The sequence below is a fragment of the Theropithecus gelada genome, chromosome 3 (assembly GCF_003255815.1).
Source record: "Theropithecus gelada isolate Dixy chromosome 3, Tgel_1.0, whole genome shotgun sequence".
In the NCBI taxonomy this organism is placed as follows: domain Eukaryota; kingdom Metazoa; phylum Chordata; class Mammalia; order Primates; family Cercopithecidae; genus Theropithecus; species Theropithecus gelada.
In genome coordinates, this window is record NC_037670.1 from 94,695,728 (window position 1) to 94,716,012 (window position 20,285).

A 20,285-nucleotide genomic window follows, 5' to 3' on the forward strand; every position below is an offset into this window, starting at 1 on the left:
CTACCATGTTGCTCTATCATCATCACTAGAATAAGATTGGATGCCTGTTTTAAGGCACATCAGGCAGTTCCCTAAAGCTTAAAATTCCAAGGTTTCCCAAGAATGCTGGATTTTCCCACCTAACTGGATTAAAGGTATCTAGGACATGCTTGTATTTATCCAAGCTTTAGTCTCACTGATGAAGGAAGAATCACTGTGTGTGTGTGTGTGTGTGTGTGTGTGTGTGTGTTTCAACGTAATTATGAACATGTATATCTTCAATGCATATATCTAATACAATAATAGTAGTATCAATATGACAAGTAGAGCATTGCAAGGAGATGAATCCTTCAGTTAAAATAGATAAATTGTGGACCAAAAAGGAATTTGTTTTTGAAGTACTTGTCGCAGAAAAGCATGCTTTCCATTATAGTGTGTTATTAGGGGCTAGGTTGAAGAATCAAGAATTACCAGTCTTCAAAAGAAAGTGTCAATACTTCCAACCAGGCAATTTTAGAATAGATTATCTGAGACCATAATTAGGCATTAGAAGAATTGGAAAAACAGGAAATTTCAGATTTGAGGATAACCACTACATATAAAGGGGAAAAAATGTGCACATAAGGTTATTTTATTAACATGGTGGTTCATATCAAATCTACTAAACAACAAAAATAAGTGAGCTTGTTGGGAAAAAAGATATAGATCAAAATCATAAACAACAGTGACCTTTAATGATTTCAAAAGTAATCAGCAAAATTCAGATAATTCAATGAATGGGGACTAATCTCCTAATGCAGTAAGGAAAAGTTTAAATTAATTCTGCCAGTTTGGGACTGTATTTCCATATTATACCTCCAACCTTGGCATTGATTTGTATTTTTAAGGTAATGTCTGTATTTTACCTCTTATGGATGCATTTATTTTTATGCTTTAAAGAAACTGACTTTCTGTAGATAAATCCAAAGTATTGTAAATCCCCAGTACCATCAATAGCATCTTCCTACTCTTTTAAAAGAGATTTTGATCTTTTGTTCTTGAGCGAGAATGTTCTAGTGTCAGTTGAAAACCCTTGAAAAACATATTTCAGCAGCTATATTTTACAGGGTATTACCTACTTCATAACAATTGGATACTTAAGTGCTTTAAATATCATTTTAGATTGGTAATATGTTTCTTAAATATGTATCCTCTTCTCTCCACTGCCCCGGGGTTTGTTCAGACTTGTCCATTTAATACTCAGAAATGAAGTGCTACTTTCCCTAACTCTTTGGCTGACTAGTAAGAAAGGCATATTTTGTCATATTTAAATATGAAATGCATCCATAATTTTAAAAATATGTTACTTTATAGCCTCACAAAGACTGAAGTAAAAAATATAGGGCACAGGAGACATAAATTATGTTTTCTGGGAAAGCTTACTGGGAAAATATTCTTTTCTGCTTGTTTTTCTCACTTAGAAGTTTTAAAGGGATGAAGCAGCTATTTCCCCAGAAAGGACTAGCAAATTATAGGACAACTGATAGGCTATCTTCACAAATCCTTATATTGAAATGCTATTTTAATATATTTCATATGGAATTATAGCAAATCCTCTTTTCTCCTATTTCAAATTGATTTAACCTCAATAGTAGCCAAAATATTAAGCTACAACAGAATATACTTTTGAAGATTAATTCCTATATTTCATCATTATGATTTTTCTTCGATTTTATTATAAACTTAGTATCTATAATGGAAAAGTTTAACTGTTTGAGGGTACTCTATTTAAAACTTTGAATTAAATATAGTGGATTGAACATGTACTTATCTTAGCTTCCCCTAAAACCCCATTAAAATGACAGTGAAGGTTTTTAAAAGCATAAATCCATGAAAATATAAAGAGTGAGAAAGAAGATGAGAACACCACAATGTTAGAGGCTGGAAAACAAAATGGATGAATGTAACTGACTTAGAAGCCAAGAGAAAGCTAAAACCAGAATTTAGTCAACCCACAACTCATGAGTCAGAAGTAACGGGTACCTGTAAAAGTGGAATTGCAAAGGGACAAGAGTTGAAATAATGGAAGGAAACCCTGGACAATGTTTCACATTTCAAGTTCTCAGCAGCCACATGTAGCTAGTAGCTATGGTATCAGACAGTGCTGAGTTAGGTATACTGGCTCTGAGAATTTTCATTTGCCCTTAGGAGATGACCTAATAGTGGATCACTGAATGGCTAGGGAAAGTGAGGAGACATTTCTGCACATTACGTTGGTAACTAGACCACATGGTGAACTGACTTGAAGTGTCAGACCCCACTTGGCACTGTCCAGCTGATGCCCAGATTTTAGGAATTTTATTAATATGCCCTGGCATGGAATGAGTACAATCCTAGAAATCTTGTAGTTTGAGGATAGGATTCTCTCAAAAGAGAAGGAAAAGGTATATTCTGGATGTTTGAAAAATGAGATGCTTAAGAGGTAGGGCAGAATTTGAAAATAAAGAACATAATAAAGGCTGGGCATGGTGGCTTACACCTGTAATCTCAGCACTTTGTGAGACTAAGGTAGGCTGACTGCCCGGGAGTTTGAGACCAGCCAGGACAACATGGTGAAACTCATCTTTACAAAAAAAAAAAAACACACACACACACACACACAAAATACAAAACACAAAAATTAGCCAGGTGTGGTGGCATGTACCTGTAGTCCCAGCTACTCGGGAGTCTGGGATGGGAGGATAGCTTGAGCCAGGGTATGTCGAGACTGCAGTGAGCCAAGATCACGCCACTGACACTGATCATGCCAGGTGACAGAGTGAGACTCTGTCTCAAACAAAATAAAACATACACACAAACAAATGACATACTAATAAAGACCCAGGCTGTGTTTGTGAGGGTCCCCCATTGAGAGGTTTACCATTTTGTGCTTCTGCCCTTTACACTATGTGTTCAATCACATTTGGTTGCAATAAGTTCTGTTGCCTGCAATGCTTCAGTAAGTCTGATATATCCTTGTAGCTTGGTGTGGGTAATATTGTAGGGGAATAAAGGCTTATGACAGAAAGGGAATGATGCCTGCCTACCATAGAGGGCTCTAGAGAGCCTCCTGCTGGGAAAAGGCAGTATTGCAGAATTCCCAGAAACCACCAGCAGCAAAGAGACGGAGAAGAGCTGAGTCCTCCGGAGCTCAAAAACGTGAGAAAAACTTTCTCTATCTCAAATATTTTCGAATATTCTAGGAGAAAATGATAATTAGAATGTGCTGCTGTTGGTTTCCCCAGAAAGCACTCTGAGATGGAGATTGATGTGCAGAAAGCTTATCAAGCAGAGCTCTAGGGGCCAACACCTGGGGAAAGCAGAAGGCAGCAGGATTGAGGCAGAGAGAAGATGAGTTTTGGTGCAGTCACAACAAGGCCTCAGGTGACCCCATGGGGAGCTCTGAAGATGGGACAGCCCCTCCAGATGTCCCGAGTTGGGGTGAGGGAGCTGAGCCACTTTTATCCTTAGTTCAACCAATTGGATGCAGGCTGGCCATAGAAGGGGGCATGAATTTGGACAAAAGCGCTCCCTTCCACAGATGACATTTCTTCCCACCAGCTGAGAGAAGAAGACCCTCAGTTCTGAATGGAAGATTTGGACAGCACAGTACAGCATTCATGAAAGTGGAGAATACTAGTGTATGGAAAAGTGTGAAAATTCAAAAAATATGTATTATATTCAGTTATCAAATGATACAGATTTATATAGCAGGGGAAGAAAGTTTGAAAATAATTATATTAACATGAATAAGAAACTGAATGATAAAAATGAGTATAAAGATTGTGAAAATACCAAAATTTTCTTGGCATTTTATATTCCTCTCTATGCAAATTATGACCAAATAAAAATAATACATTTTTGTCCAATGTTGTAGTCTTTATCCAGACTTGAGAAAAAAAATGTGTATTGATTTGGAAGGTCCCCTCTTCAATACCCAGTCTCTGTCTCTCTCCCTCTTTCTCTTTCTCTTTTTCCCTCTCTTACACACACATACGCACACATACTCTTTTAAAGAGACCTGTTTTCTTTGGAAGACACTTGGATGATAAATGTATTGGCATGGATGATTGGCTACTTAAAAGACAAATGAATTAGAGTAGAAGTTGCTAAACTGCTTTGTGAGAAAAGTTGATTTGGTTAAATATAGGGAAAGGTTTTGTTTTGTGGAGGGTGGAGGGTAAGCAAACCTGAAACTAGAAATGAATCATCTGGGTGGTAAGGAAGTTCCTTTGAGATAGTGGGGGATTTGGGGAAGAGAATGAAGGTGACGGCTGGTGGCCGAAGAGGAACTTTGAAGGAGAAGAACAAAGAAGGAAATTTTTATTACATTTTATCTATGTAGTATGCAATGTCAACTTTCTCATCTGTCAAACCACAAAATCTGCAATACATTCTTCATTATTCACCAATACATTATGGAGTTGAATATTTTCTGCTTGTTTATTGGAATATTATATGTCTTCACTCCATTCCCACTAGAGGCAAACTCGACAAGGACAGAGACTTTTATCCTGTTCAGTGTTGTATCCTTAAGTGCCTAGAAGCATGCTTGGCACATAGTAGGCATGCAATAAAATTGACTTAATGAATGAATTTAACAAATTAATTTTACACTGTGAATGTTTGAGAATGTTAGGGCCTTCATCTTGATTTTTCTTTTGAGAATTTTATCATGTCTCAATCTACGTATCTTTTCACTGATGCTCTACAAATTGGAGAGTTTCATTTGGCGATTTCACTTTGTAGTATTTTTTTTTTTTAAATCCAGTCTGCTCAGGTTTGCTGTTACGAGGAAGATTACCTGCTGAGCATAATTTTACTGTGAGTATATGCAGGAGGCAATACAAGAGATGCTTATGATACAAAACCCCAAATCCCAAACCCTCTCTTTCAGTTCATTCCTTGTGTAAAACACAGAGTTGCATATAACATTTCTAAGAAAATGCAATCATCTGGGGAAGGTAGAGTGGAAAAATAAGTGGATGGCTTGAAAGAAAAACACTGGAAGTTACAATTTGCCTTTCATAAATTCACACAGTAAGAAATTCATCTAAAAATGGAAATTCTAAAATGACTAGAAAAAATATATGATGTTACAAACCAAATCTTTGTTTTTCTATCTCTTCTTTTGTGCAAGTGGCTTCCATGTTCTGTGATTTCATCACCCAGAAGGGACTGTCTGCATTGGTAAATACGCTCCTGGGACCCATCTGTCCTTTCATCCCCATCAATCAGGAACACTTAGTGACTGTCCACTGCTGATACAAGATACTGTGATGCATTTTTTAAAATTTCTTTTTGTATACTTTAAGTTCTGGGATACATGTGCAGAATGTTCTGGTTCATTACATAGGTATACTCATGCATGGTGATTTGCTGCACCCATCAACCCGTCATCTACATTAGGTATTTCTCCTAATACTATCCCTCCTCTGAACTAGACAATGCCTTCCTTAATCTTTTTAGTTTTTCCAGTTGGAATGAGGAACATTGGAAAGACAACAATATCTCATGAATTCACACTCCACTAAAGCTGAATTTGTGATTAAGAAGGTCAGACTAATGTTTATCCTTTCTCTAAAGAAAGTCTTTGTTTTTATTTTTTGTTAGTGTCATGTTCTTTTGTTTTGTTTTGTTTTTTCCTTTTTAGACAGAGTTTCGCTCTTTCACCCAGGCTGGAGTGAAGTGGCGTAATCTCAGCTCACTGCAACCTCCACCCTCTGGGTTCAAGCAATTCTCCTGCCTCAGCCTCCTGAGTAGCTGGGATTATAGATGCCCACCACCACACCCAGCTGATTTTTTTTGGTTTTTTTTTTCAGTAGAGAAATTGTTTCGCCATGTTAGCTAAGCTGTTCTTGAACTCCTGACCTCAGGTAATCCACCAGCCTTTGCCTCCCAAAGTGCTAGGATTACAGGTGTGAGACACTGCACCCGGCCAAGAAAGTCTTTGTTGAGTAGATGAACATTTTCACAAAATTTTATGAAAACTCTTTCAACTACTTTAGACCACTATTTTCAACTGCCTTTAAGCATTTAAGAACACTCACTTAAACATAGCTCACTGTTATGCTATTTGGAAATAATTTTGATCTATTTACTAAAAGCAAGTCAGTAAAATACATCTAAGCCAACTTTTCCTTCAGACTCAGTTATGGTATCTTCTTTAAAAGAGGAAAAACTGTCATTATTTTCAAATATCATATCCAGACATTAAAAATTTAGTTGGGGCTTTTTAATGTTAAATATAAATTAGAACGCTTTTTAAAATACTTGTAACAAATTTTAAAACATTCTTATAACCAACAAGTTATATAGAAATACATACAAGTACTCTGGCCGGGCGCGGTGGCTCAAGCCTGTAATCCCAGCACTTTGGGAGGCCGAGACGGGCGGATCACGAGGTCAGGAGATCGAGACCATCCTGGCGAACCCGGTGAAACCCCGTCTCTACTAAAAAATACAAAAAACTAGCCGGGCGAGGTGGCAGGCGCCTGTAGTCCCAGCTACTCGGGAGGCTGAGGCAGGAGAATGGCGTAAACCCGGGGGGCGGAGCTTGCAGTGAGCTGAGATCCGGCCACTGCACTCCAGCCCGGGCGACAGAGCCAGACTCCGTCTCAAAAAAAAAAAAAAAAAAAAAAGAAATACATACAAGTACTCTGTAGGTAGGGGGAGAATGGCAAAATGAAAGAAAGAAAGAAGGAAGAAGGAAAGAGAAGGAAAGAAGAAAGAGAGAGAAAAGAAAGGAGAGAGAAAGAAAGAGAAAAAGAGAAAGAGAAAGAAAGAGGAAAGAAAGAAAGAAGGAGAGAGAGAAGAAAGAAAGAGAAAGAAAGAAAAAAGGAAGGAAAGAAAGAATGAGAGAGAGAAAGAAAGAAAAAGAAAAGAGAAAGGAAGGAAGGAAGGGAAGGGAAGGAAGGAAGAAAGAGAAAAAGAAAAAGAGAAAGAGAGAGGGAGGGAGGGAAGGAGGGAGGGAGGGAGGAAGGAAGGAAGGAAAAGGAAAGGAAAGAGGAAGAAAAGGAAAGAGGGAGAGAAGAAGAGAAAAAGAAAATCATAAATTTAGAGTCAATGACCATATATGCTTTATCATTATATGTGAGGTAACTGAAACCAACTATGTTACAACTATAGACTATGCAGTCGTACAATCAAAGCCATCTGTGAACTGGTCCTGTCTTATATAAGTCATCCTCCAAATAAAAATATTTTGTGTACTTATTGGTAGTATTATAAATTTCCCCAAGATGAAGACCATGCAATTTGCTTATTTTGTATCCCCAGTGAATATATTGATTTGGACATGGCACATAGAACTTATTATCCAAGAAAACCAATAGACCAGGAGTCAGAAGTTTTACTCCTAAATCTTCTACTTAACATTTTTGGTCAACAGCATAGTATAGGCGTTTGAGAGCTCTAGACCTCCATCCTTGGGTTCATATTCTGCTTCCTCCCCTTACTAGTTCATTAAGCATGTCATAATCTCCCTGCCTTAATTTCTTCATCTGTAAAATGGGGGCATAAGAGTTGTAAATACTTTGTAGGTTTTTACAAAGATTAGATGATTGTTGGCCTGGAAAGCTCTTGGTACTATGCCTGGTACAAAGTAAATGCTCTATAAATGTTAGTGCCAATGTTTACTGCCATTGTTATTATGAATGTGATGTGTATATGTAACTCACTCAACATCTCAGTGTTTAGTTTCTTCATGTATTTAGTAAAGGTAACTGCCCTGTTACACACCTGCCCTCCAGTCAAGCCAACAATGTCACCAAGGCTCATGGAAGCAGGATGGACCCAATCTGAGCTGGAAGAAGTGTATGCACACTCAGTCAAGTGGTAACACAAAGAAGGGAACAGTCAGTTGTTGCCCCGGAAACCGAACATGGAGATAGACCCACCCTAGAAAAGCAGAGCAAAATAGCAGCTGATGATACAAGGAGGGTTTAAAATGACCCAGCCAAAGTGTGGTGAGTTATGGGTAATCAGTTCAAGGCTGAGAAAGGAGCTAATCCTCAGGTTATTGAGTGTTCACTCTGGGGCTATGTGAGTTTGGGACCTGTTTTCAAAGCTGAAAGTAGGAGACAGCAGGTAGGATGCCTGAATCTCCAATTTTGCCTGCTCTACACCTCACTATGCACCCTTTCCTCCATTCCCTTGCTGCTTCTTAGCTGCTGACTGCTTATTTTGTTCTACCTACTTCATTCTTGGTGCATGAACCAGTCTGTCTTAGCCTTCAACTCCTTAGCTATGCTAATCTCCCAGTTATGCTAATCTCCTCCTCATCTTGGCCAATTCATTGACAATGATCAGGAACACACTTGTCCAGGCTGCAACTGTCTTCTACACAGGACTCAGAAAATTGTATAAAATCAGTGAACATTATAAAATTAATTTTTAAAAACATTTTATTTTACATTCCTGATACATGTGCAGGGTGTGCAGGTTTATTACATAGGTAAACTTGTGCCATGGTGGTTTGCTGCACCTATCAACCCATCACCTAGGTATTAAGCCCTGCATGCATTAGCTATTTTTCCCTGATGCTCTCCCTCCCCCTGGCCCCATCTGTGACAGGCTCCAATGTGTGTTTTTTTCCCTCCCTGTGTCCATGTGTTCTCATTGTTCAGCTCCCACTAATAAGTGACAACATGCAGTGTTTGGTTTTCTGTTCCTGTATTAGTTTGCTGAGAGTAACAGCTTCCAGTTCCATCCATGTCCTGAAAAGGACATGATCTCATTCCTTTTTATGGCTTCATAGTATTCCATTATATATATGTACCACATTTTCTTTATCCGGTCTATCATTGATGGGCATTTGGGTTGATTCCATGTCTTTGCTATTGTGAATAGTGCTGTGATGAACATACACAGGCATGTATCTTTATAATAGAATGATTTATATTCTTTTGGTATATATCCAGTAATGGGATTGCTGGATCAAATGGTATTTCTGGTTCTAGGTCTTTGAGGAATCTCCACACTGTCTTCCACAATAGTCGAACTAATTTACATTGCCGCCAACAGTCTAAAAGTGTTCCTATTTCTCTACAGCCTTGATAGTATCTGTTGTTTCTTGCCTTTTTAATAATAACCATTCTGACTGGTGTGATATATCTCATTATTGTCTTGATTTGCATTTCTCTAATGATTAGTGATGTTGAGCTTTTTTTCATATGATTGTTGGCTACATGTATGTCTTCTTTTGAGAAGTGTCTGTTCATATCCTTTGCCCACTTTTTAATGGAGTTGTTTGTTTTTTTCTTGTAAATGTGTTCAAGTTCCTTGTAGATTCTATCCATTAGAGCTTTGTGAGATGGACAGATTGCAAAAATTTTCTCCTATTCTGTAGGTTGTCTGTTCATTCTGATGACAGTTTCTTCTGCTGTGCAGAAGCTCTTTAGTTTATGTAGACACCATTTGTCAATTTTTGTTTTCATTGCAATTGCTTTTGACCTTTTTGTCATGAAATATTTTCCCATCCCTATGTCCTGAATGGTATTGCCTAGATTTTCTTCTAGGGTTTTTATAGTTTTGTGTTTTATATTTAAATCTTTAATCCATCTTGAGTTAAAAATTAATTTTAAAAAATCCTAGGTATTCATTCAAGAGAAATGAATACTTTTACTCACACAAAAATTTGTACACAAATGTTTATAGCAGCTCTTAACTGTTTTTGGCAGCTTATAATCACCCCAAATTGGATACAACCCAAATGTTCTTAAACAAATGAATTAATAAACATACTCTGACATCTCCATATAATGGAATGTTACTCAGCAATAAAGAAGAAAGAACTGCTGATTCACATAACAACACAAATGAATCTGAAGTACCTTTTGCTAAGTAAACAAAGTCAGACCCCAAAGTCTACATAGTGCATGCTTCCATTTGTATGATTTGAAATGTAAAACTCTAGGATCAGAAAACCTATCAGTGATTGTCAGATGCTGGAGGAAGGTGAAGGCTTGACTACAAAGAGACAGCATGAGGGAATTTGGGGGTATGATAGAACACTTTTGTGTCATAATTGTGGTGATGGATACATGACTTTATGCGTTTGTCAAATCCAATAGACCTTTATACTACAAAGCACGAATTTTACATGACTTACAAAAGTAGAATAGTGCAGTTCCCCCAGATTAGTAATAATGGAGCTGTCATCATGTTGAGGCCTAAATAACCTCAAGGTAAGGATGCAGTCACTGGAATCCAGCAAGAGAGTCCTATAGAGGAAAGGGCCACCTCAAGAGAAGCTGTAGCTTTTAATTGAGGAACATATGCAACCCAAGATGATGTTCCAAGGAGAGATCCAGAGAAATATTAATAAATAGCCAAACTTGCTGTCCCGTAACTCCTGATGAGATGCCTATGGGCTGAACCCTACTGAAAGCAATAGGTGAAGGAAACCCATAGATGTAGTCTGTACGGTGTATCCTTGCAAGGCACAGAAGTGGATGGAGGAGGGTGGAACGTGGGTCTGGAGAAGCTAACAGAAGATAACTGCACCTTTAATAAGGCAGTGAAGATAGGAGGTAGGAAATTAATACCTTGACTTTTCTATTTTCCCTTAATGCCTTAACGCACACATTGTATGTTATGAATTAACCTTTTTCCTGTGTATGATGAAGGGTACCATCCATGAGAGATTTGAAAAAAAAAAAAAAAAGTCATTCACATCACTTTCTATAGGGCTTAGTTCTCTCTTGCAACTCTGTTGAGAAAGGCAGGTATAGTTGGACAGAAAAGTAAAAATTAGCTTTAAAAAAAATAGGCAAGGTGTGGTGGCTCGTGTTTGTAATCCCAACACTTTGTGAGGCTGAGGCAGGAGGATCACCTGAGGCCAGGAGTTCAAGACTAGCCTGGTCAACACAGTAAGACCCTGTCTCAATTCTATTTAAATTTAGAAAAGAAAAGGAGAAGGAACAGAAGTTGCATCTTTCAAAGGTTTTTAGTAGTTGGGCTGTCAAGAGCAGAAGACAAAGGAGATCTGACTAATGCACTGACTGCCAGAAGAGAAGGGAGGGTTTCGCTTTGGATAGAAGAGGAGGGACTTTTTTCTTCTCACAGATGAAAAAAGAAGATGGAATGGATGCTGGTAAATTTTAGGTGCATATCAGGAAATTGAAGAAATTCACACATGATAACTCTTATTTTCTCTGTGCGAGATGAGAAAATTTGCATAATCCTACTTCATTCCCTGCTCTGTTATGACTATCACCTATAAAATGAAGCCGCTAGGAAACAGCAATGTCGGAAGATCGCTTTGTCTTTTTTTAAACAAGTAATTCAACTTCGACTTGGCATTTGAGTTAGCATCGGCTAATAATCATTTTCTGAAATATTCTATTTCATTTGCATCTCTTGTCTCCTAGATGGAAGAATGTTAGTGGTGAGGAAAGCTGTCAAGTCTCTGATTACTGCCTACAAATGTTATCACTTGCTACTGTTAAACAATGTTCTGATGAAAATATTACTACTAATGGAACAACGTGCATATGTTCTTAGGATAGAAATAGTATTGCTACATTCTGTTTGCTTACAAGGAGAGCAAATTAACATTGAACTGAGGTAAAAAGTAATTTCTTGAGCAGAGTTCTTGTGAAAATTTAACTCTGAGCACACGCATTTCATAGAAATTTGTGAGAGACTTCAGAGTTGAGCACGTTCCTAAGTAAAACTTCATCTAACATTAGGAATTGTTACAGAATGAAAGCAGGTAACGCAGTTCCTGAAGACTAATTTCATACTTCTGGGTATACTACCCATATGTTTAGTGCCATAAACTTTCCCAAAAAGCCTGATAAAGGACGAAAGATAGGGATAGAAACCACCCTCAACTCTATCCACAAGCAAATTTCACACATGTACCAGCCATCTTCACCAGTCTTTCTTAAATTTATATTAAATGATATAAAAGCACATCCAGTGTATTCAATGAAAATGACAGGAATGCAAATTTGAATTTTAAAAGACTTAGGATATAGTGTATTAGAAAGCAACAGGGAGATAGATATAAGCCTTTAACATAAAATAACAAATAGCAAAGTAATTTTAAAATTAAAACCATATTTTTTGCAATGTGGTATATTTTTTCATTGGTACACAGAACCATCTAAAAGATTAAAGAATTAAAGATCACCAATTAAAAGCTTCCAGCCAGGCACAGTGGCTCACACCTGTAATCCCAGCACTTTGGGAGGCCGAGGCTGGCTGATCAAGAGATCAGGAGATCGAGACCATCCTGGCTAACACGGTGAAACCCCGTCTCTACTAAAAATACAAAAAATTAGCCGGGCATGGTGGCACATGCCTATAGTCCCAGCTACTTGGGAGGCTGAGGCAGGAGAATCACTTGAACCCGGGAGGCAGAAGTTGCAGTGAGCTGAGTTCATACTACTGTACTCCAGCATGGGTGACAGAGTGAGACTCTGTCTCAAAAAAAAAAAAAAAAAAAAGAAAGAAAGAAAATAAAGAATAAAAAAGCTTCCTTACAGAAGGCAAATGAAGAAAATCTTTAAATTCTTTTTCACAAAATTTTGAATATCATTCAAAATATTAACCCTCTGGGCAGAAATTCTTGTTTCATTGGCCAGTAAAACAACTTAGATCCAGATACCCTTTTTAAAAACATTTATAAGATTGATCAAGAGTCTTAAGCTTTTTCATGTCTTAATTAATAATTCTAACAGTGGGACTCTATCTTAAGGAAATAATTTTATACATGGACAGTTACTTATGGGTAAAGATGTCCACCGCAACATTGCTTTCAGTTTAGCATCACTCTTTAGTTTTTAAAGTTAAGAAACAACCTCAGCCTCTATCTCCATTAACGGGGAGTGGGAGCGGACAGGCGGGGAGGTTAAGGACACTGTCGCACATCTATTCAATACAACAGGGGTGTCCCATCTTTTGTCTTTCCTGGGCCACAGTAGAAGAAGAAGAATTGTCTTGAGCCGCACATAAAATACACTAACACTAATGATAGCCGATGAACTCTAAAAAATTGCAAAAAAAAAATCTCATAATGGCTTAAGAAAGTTTACGAATTTGAGTTGGGCCGCATTCAAAGCCATCCTGGGCCAAGTTGAACAAGCTTGTAATACAATTTTATGTAATTATTAAGATTCTTTTTTTAAGATATTGCACTATGCAGCTGTTAAAAGGGGTAAATAATACATAAATTTGAAGACGATAGATAGTAACATATCCAAAATGTATTAAGTATAAAATGTAGGTTGCCAAACTCTATACAAAGTGTGATCCCAGTGTTGCATGTTTACATATATATTTATCTGTATATACACATACAAGTTTGTGTTTAAAAGCATGGGCAAAAATTTGGAAGGATATACACTAAATTTAACTGCTGTTATTTCTGTGTGGTGGATTACTGTTGCTATATGCACTTATGTATTATTTGGAATTTCTATAACTAGCATGAATTATTCATATCATGAGACTTGGAAACAAAGAAATTTTCATTTTGGTTTTAAAATTATGCTTGCTAGGTGTTTTAAATGGCTAGGAAAAGTCCTTATGTTGTAATATTAAATGCAAGAGCTAGAACTGAGACTCCATGTATAGTAAAGTTTCAAATGTGTTTTAAAAATTGAGAAAATATGCCAAAATGAGTGGTGGGATTTTCAATGACTTTTCCTACTTATTTATACTTTTTTATACTTTTTAAAATTTTAACAACGAATGCTTATTAATTTAAAAATAAGAAATAGACAAACATAAAACTTCACAGAAAGTGTGAAGTTTCAAGTTAAAGTACTAGGAACTAATGTTCATTGTTGAAAAATTCTACTAGAACGTGCTCAGGTATGTATATTACACAACCGTGTGATTCAGTGTGTCATATGTTATTTGTGACAGGCACTTTCTGCCAAGTGTTCATTTATTTGTTTTTGAAAATGATCTTGAAAACTGTAGCATAGACTAGAGCTCCCAAATTTCTAGGTTCTGGGCTGCTGCATGGTTGACCCTATCAAAAACAAACTAATCAGAGGCTAAGGTGACTAAGCCTCTGGTGAAAATCTAACCAGTTGCATAATGTATCCTTGAGCCACTGTCAAATGATAGGTATAAAATATAAATAACAATGCTTTAAATTCAGAGGTTTAAAAAAGGGTTGCTGCTATGACTTAAAGTTTTGTAAACTGGGGCGATGAGAGTTCAGGGAATGTAAACATGCGTAGGACTTATATTGAGCAATATTTGATTAAGATGAGGAAAGTATTTCATGTAGTCATCATTTGCATTGAAGTGAGTTAAAAATTAACGTCTTACAACCCAGATATGCAAAATAATGACAATAATAATGGTATCTTTGTGTTTTGTAATGGCCATCCTATCTATCATGAGCCTGGTCCTGCAGGGAGTTGGCCAGGAGAGTGCTGTAGGTGAAGGACATACACGTACCGAAAGTTGGTTTCTCAGTCTCTGACCTTCTCATTGATGACTCAGTTTTGTTTTGTTTTGTTTTTTGAGACGGAGTCTCGCTCTGTCGCCCAGGCTGGAGTACACTGGCATGATCTCAGCTCACTGCAAGCTCTGCCTCCCGGGTTCACGCCATTCTCCTGCCTCAGCCTCCAGAGCAGTTAGGACTACAGGCGCCCGTCCCCATGCCCAGCTAATTGTTTGCATTTTGTTTAGTAGAGACGGGGTTTCACCGTGTTAGCCAGGATGGTCTCGATCTCCTGACCTCGTGATCTGCCCACCTCGGCCTCCCAAAATGCTAGGATTACAGGCGTGAGCCACTGTGCCCGGCCAACTCAGTATTTTTTAAATTAATGCTGAACCTTTCATATTTCCTTCAGGAGGTAAGAGGGGAATGAGTTATTCAATGTAAAAAGAATAGTTGTTATAATTGTTGTAATCACCTAATCACCAGGTTCCTGACTGTATTTCCTTCTCCACAGACCCATCAAGGTAAAATGAAAAGTGGTGCCATAGCCTTTCATTTTTTGAGACAGTCTCACTCTGTAGCCCAGGCTGAAGTGCAGTGGCATGATCTCAGCTCATTGCAACCTCTGCCTCCCAGGTTCAAGTGATTCTTGTGCCTCAGCCTCCCGAATAGCTGGGACCACAGGCGTGTGCCACCACACCAGGCTAATGTTTTTGTATTTTTTCTAGAGATGGGGTTTCACCATGTTGCTCAAGTTGGTCTCTAACTCCTGGGCTCAAGCGATCTGCCTGCCTTAGCCTACCAAAGTGCTGGGATTATAGGAGTGTGCCACCATGCCTGGCATATCCTTCAAATAATGGACTTGCATTTAGCCATATTATCTTTCCCAAAACAGATGTTAATTAGGGGATAGTCTACTCTAAATCCATACTAAGAACAGAAATGCTTTCTCAATTAGTGAGGTGTCTCCCCCTTCCCAGAGTATGTCTCATTTAGTTACTTCCCTCTGAGGGATACTACAGAGAAATAATTTCTTCTAAGGAGTTACAAAGCACTCTAAATACTGTTCCCTTGTTTCTATAAGAAAAAGCCGAGATTTTAGATATTTATTTATGTTTAGTACAGATAATTGCACATTAGGCCAGGCGCAGTGGCTCACGCCTGTAATCCCAGAACTTTGGGAGGCCGAGGCAGGCAGATCACCTGAGGTCGGGAGTTTGAGAACAGCCTGACCAACATGGAGAAACCCCATCTCTACTAAAAATACAAAATTAGCTGGACGTGGTGGCACATACATGTAATCCCAGCTACTCAGGAGGCAGGAGAACCGCTTGAACTCGGGAGGCAGAGGTTGCGGTGGGCCAAGATTGTTCCATTGCACTCCAGCCTGGGCAACAAGAGCGAAACTCTGTCTGAAAAAAAAAAAAAAAAAAATGCAGATTAGCATCACTAACCTAACAATCTGAAATGCTCCAAAACCCAAAAAGTTTTGAACACCGACATGAAACCACAAGAGGAAAATCCTGCACCTGACCTCATGTGATAGAACAAAGTTTAAATGCAGACAAAACTTTATTTCATGCACAAAACTATTTAAAATATTGTATAAAATTACCTTCAGCCTGTGTGTAGAATGTGTGTATGAAATATAAATAAATTTCCTGTTTAGACTTTGGTCTCATCCCCAGATATCTCATTATGTATTGCAAATATTCAAAAATCCAAAACAATTCCAAATCTGGGACACTTCCAGTCCCAAGCTTTTGGATAAGGGACATTCAACCTGTAGTTTGGAAGTGTGAGGAATCAGCAAAACAGGGATGCCAGGAATTCTTTTTAAAGCATCCTATTCTTCCTAGTCAGCTTTCCAACAACTGTGTTGCCCCTTTTAAAGGTTCCAAGATTCATCTCTGCATTGCTGACTAAAAGGACTCCTTGCCCGTCACTTGCTCAGTGGCACTCAGTTGTGTGTCGCTTTAGCTTCTGTCTTTTTTTTTTTTTTTTTGAGACTACAATTTCTGCCTCCCAGTTCAAGTGATTCTCCTGCCTCAGCCTCCCAAGTAGCAGGGACTACAGGCATGCGCCACCACGCCCAGCTAATTTTTGTACCTTTAGTAGAGACGGGGTTTTGCCGTGTTGGTCAGTCTAGTCTTGAACTCCTAGCCTCAAGTGATCCGCCCGCCTCGGCCTCCCAAAGTACCGGGATTACAGGCATGAGCCACCATGCCCGGACGAGCTTCTGTCTTAGGAGACCTCTTCCTGGGGCTCAGCCACAAATTCTGAGGAAGAAAGGAATTGGGGAGAGAAGAGCCGGGCTGAAGGGTCTGCTAAGTATTAGGCTTCATGATTCACTCAAAACTGTCCTTCCCTCTGACCTTCAGCCACTGTTTCTGGGGCAAGTTTGTGAAGCTCAGCTCTGTGCCACTCAGGACATGCTCCTTCTCCATCAGGCATACTGCCAGGGAGCTTTGGACATAGGTTTTGTTGCCAATCTGGAGAGACCAGCCAGTGACTCCAACAACTCTTACAACTGCCCTTTCCAGGAGGCCTTCAGCCCATTTCACGAAGGATGGGCTGTGTCTGGTTTCTCCATATCTGCTCCGTGTGGCCCTCTCTTTGAGTCACCCACCATTAATCCAATGTACCCTGACCATTGCCCACCTGCTAGGTCCTGAGCTTCAGCTTTAGCTAGAATAAAAACGTGTAAAAAGGCATGTCTGTACACTAAAATATGTCAGAAGCGAAGAAGAAATTAAAGGCAGAGGCAGAAAAAATTCATCATAAAACTGCAGTGTAGAGGTTCTGGGAGTGGGTGGGCGGTAGAGGTGTCTGGAAGGTAAACTGGGGCTAGAGTATGGAGGACCTTTAATTCTGAGTGAAAACGATGAAATGCTACAAATTTTATTTCTTAAGCAGTGGTATTTTTGTGATTTATGTCAACAGTTTATTTTTGAATCTTAAAAAAAAGTTATTTTGGTCACTTTAAATATACCACAGGCACATTTTTAAACTCTTAGATTTTGTTAACACCTGCAGCTTTGTCATTGTACAAAATAAGTCACATTAAATGCTAAGTGGAAAAGCTTAAATTAAGTCTTTCAAGAATAGCCTCATCTGGAAACTGGTGCTTATGGTGAGGTTTTGAAGCACTATTGCTCTAATACCATGCTAATCACTCTTAAATATGACTCCAAGATAAATACTTAAGGAAATGTAAAGAAAGGGACCAAATCACTTGCCGATCCTTCATCAAAATCATCGTCAACTATCTATTAACACATACTTCTATGCTATGTGCTATTTAGGAAGAAGTTAAAAACATGGTTTTCATTTTTTTCACATCTATAACCTATAAATCTATAAATACATGTAATTCTAAAAACTCTAATATCATAATTCATATTGATTTTTTAACCTACATCATAAATCTGTTACATGATCTTCACTTTTTCAAAACCCTTCAAATAAAGCTAACTACATTTTAGTTATTGAGCTCCTACTCTATTATTTATTTATTCGGTACCAATTATGTGCTTGACCTTTGCATATGCTACCCAATTTAATCTTCATAACACCTACATGAGATAGACTTTACTATCCTCATTTCAAAACAAGTAACCTGACTCTTGGCAAAGTTAAGTAACGGGGCTTGGTTACACATCTAAAACGTGGTCAAGCAAGGACCTAACCCAGTTTTGTCTGATTGCAAAACCTGTGCTCTTTCTCCTTCACATATTGTCTGCTCATCAAGTTATGAAAAAAACAATGTAGAGAGAATAAATACTGGGCATGGTGGGGTCATAAACGTTGGTATGCCTGGCTATGCCTAATGGAGTCAGAAGCAAACAAATCTCCCCATGGAGAGGCAGAGACCTAGGTCCAGATTTAAGGAATAAATATTACTGGATAGAGGTATCAGCATTTTCAAAGACAAATATGAGTGAAGAAGCATGTTGGCTTCAGGAACCTTCAGGTGATCTGATAATGTTAGCATACAGAGTAAAGTGAATTACTCAGAGAATAAATCATAAAAAGCTTCTGGAGTTTGACTTGATAGGAATGTCTTATTTCCGGAAAAATGAAAGTTTCATTTACAGGAATTCTATAGTTATAACAGGTTCCTTTGTTTGGTGAAGTTGCCAAATGGAAATGTGGCACCCAGGCAAAAATGATTTGTTCACTCACTAGCCATTTACTGAGTATTGTTATATGCCAGAAACTGTGCTAGCTACTGGGAATACAAAGATGAGTAAGATAGTTTCCTATTTAGAATATTGTACTGTAATTGATATTGACTCTCCATCATCTATCCTGCCATGCCCCTCGTGTACCAGCAATGTAATTTTGAGGATTGGCCCCAGTCATAATATATATAGTAATCCAATCTCTCTTTCAAGTGATTGGTTCAGGAAACCAGACTGAAGTCCACCAGTTTCGAAATATCCTTGAGACAATTCGTGTCCATAGGTGAATTCATAGTCCAATTTTTTTTCCAGATCCCATAAAACTGATCATAATCCCATTGTTAAGAGATGGATAGATTGATTGATACACCACTTTATTCTAAAAAAAGATTTGAGGCAGCCAGCAGATGTGCATGCAAAGTAACAGGATAAAGAATGAACTGATGGGCTGGGTGCAGTGGCTCACGCCTGTAATCCCAGTACTTCAGGAGGCCAAGGCAGGCGGATTGCTTGAGCCTAGGAGTCTGAGATCAGCCCTGGCAACATGGCAAGACCCTGTCTCTACAAAAATGTAAAAATCAGCCAGGAGTGGTGGCATGTGACTGTAGTCCTAGCTACTCGGGAGGCTGAGGTAGGAAGATCCCTTGAGCTTGGGAGGTAAAGGCTACAGTGAGCCATGGTCACACCATTGCACTCTAGCTTGGACAACGAAGCAAGACCCTGTCTCTAAATAAATAAATAAACTGATGAAAAACTGGAAATAAGGAGGAAAAGAATAGTGAACAGCTACTTGAAGAAGCAAACATGATCCTAATGTTCCTAGGAGAGAAAACAAAATGGAAAACTTGAATACTTACAAGAATCACCAATTCCATGATTTAAAAAAATAAAGGTTTACATTTTTAATTATTATGTTCCAAGTACTATTCTAAACACTTAAGATATATTAACTCACTTATTTTACAGAATGGCCCTATAAAGTGGGTAAAATTTTTTTTTTCTCTTCCTCAAATGGAATGTCTTTCATTCTTTTTTTTTTTTTAATTTATTTATTATTATTATACTTTAAGTTCTAGGGTACATATGCATAACGTGCAGGTTTGTTACATATGTATACTTGTGCCAAGTTGGTGTGCTGCACCCATCAACTCGTCAGCACCCATCAACTCGTCATTTACATCAGGTATAACTCCCAATGCAATCCCTCCCCCCTCCCCTGCCCCATGATAGGCCCCGGTGTGTGATGTTCTAAAGTGGGTAAAATTTTTATCTCCACCTTTGAAATGAGAAAGTGAGTCCCAAGAGGATGAAATAAATTATCCACATCTTATATCTAATGAGTCTTCATAGTCCAATTTTTGCAGGCGTGGCTTAATATCTGCTTACATTTCAACCATGGAAAGATTCTGAAGGATATAGTCACTGAATGTAGGGGTTATCCGAAGCCGGCTGGGCTTAGCAATTTAAACATATACTCCAAGTTGAGGGAAGAGATAAAGGGAGGGAGAAGCAAAGGGTATAAAATTCAAAAGTTACAGTGCTAAGAAAAAGTTAAAAAGTGAATGAGTGAGTGAGTGCTTAGGGGAAGCACAGTATTCCTAATACATTGTCAAGAGAAGAAGATCTCTCATGGGTCCTCATAAATACAGTTTGTACTTTGATCTTATAAAAGTAAATATTGCATTCTAATAGCT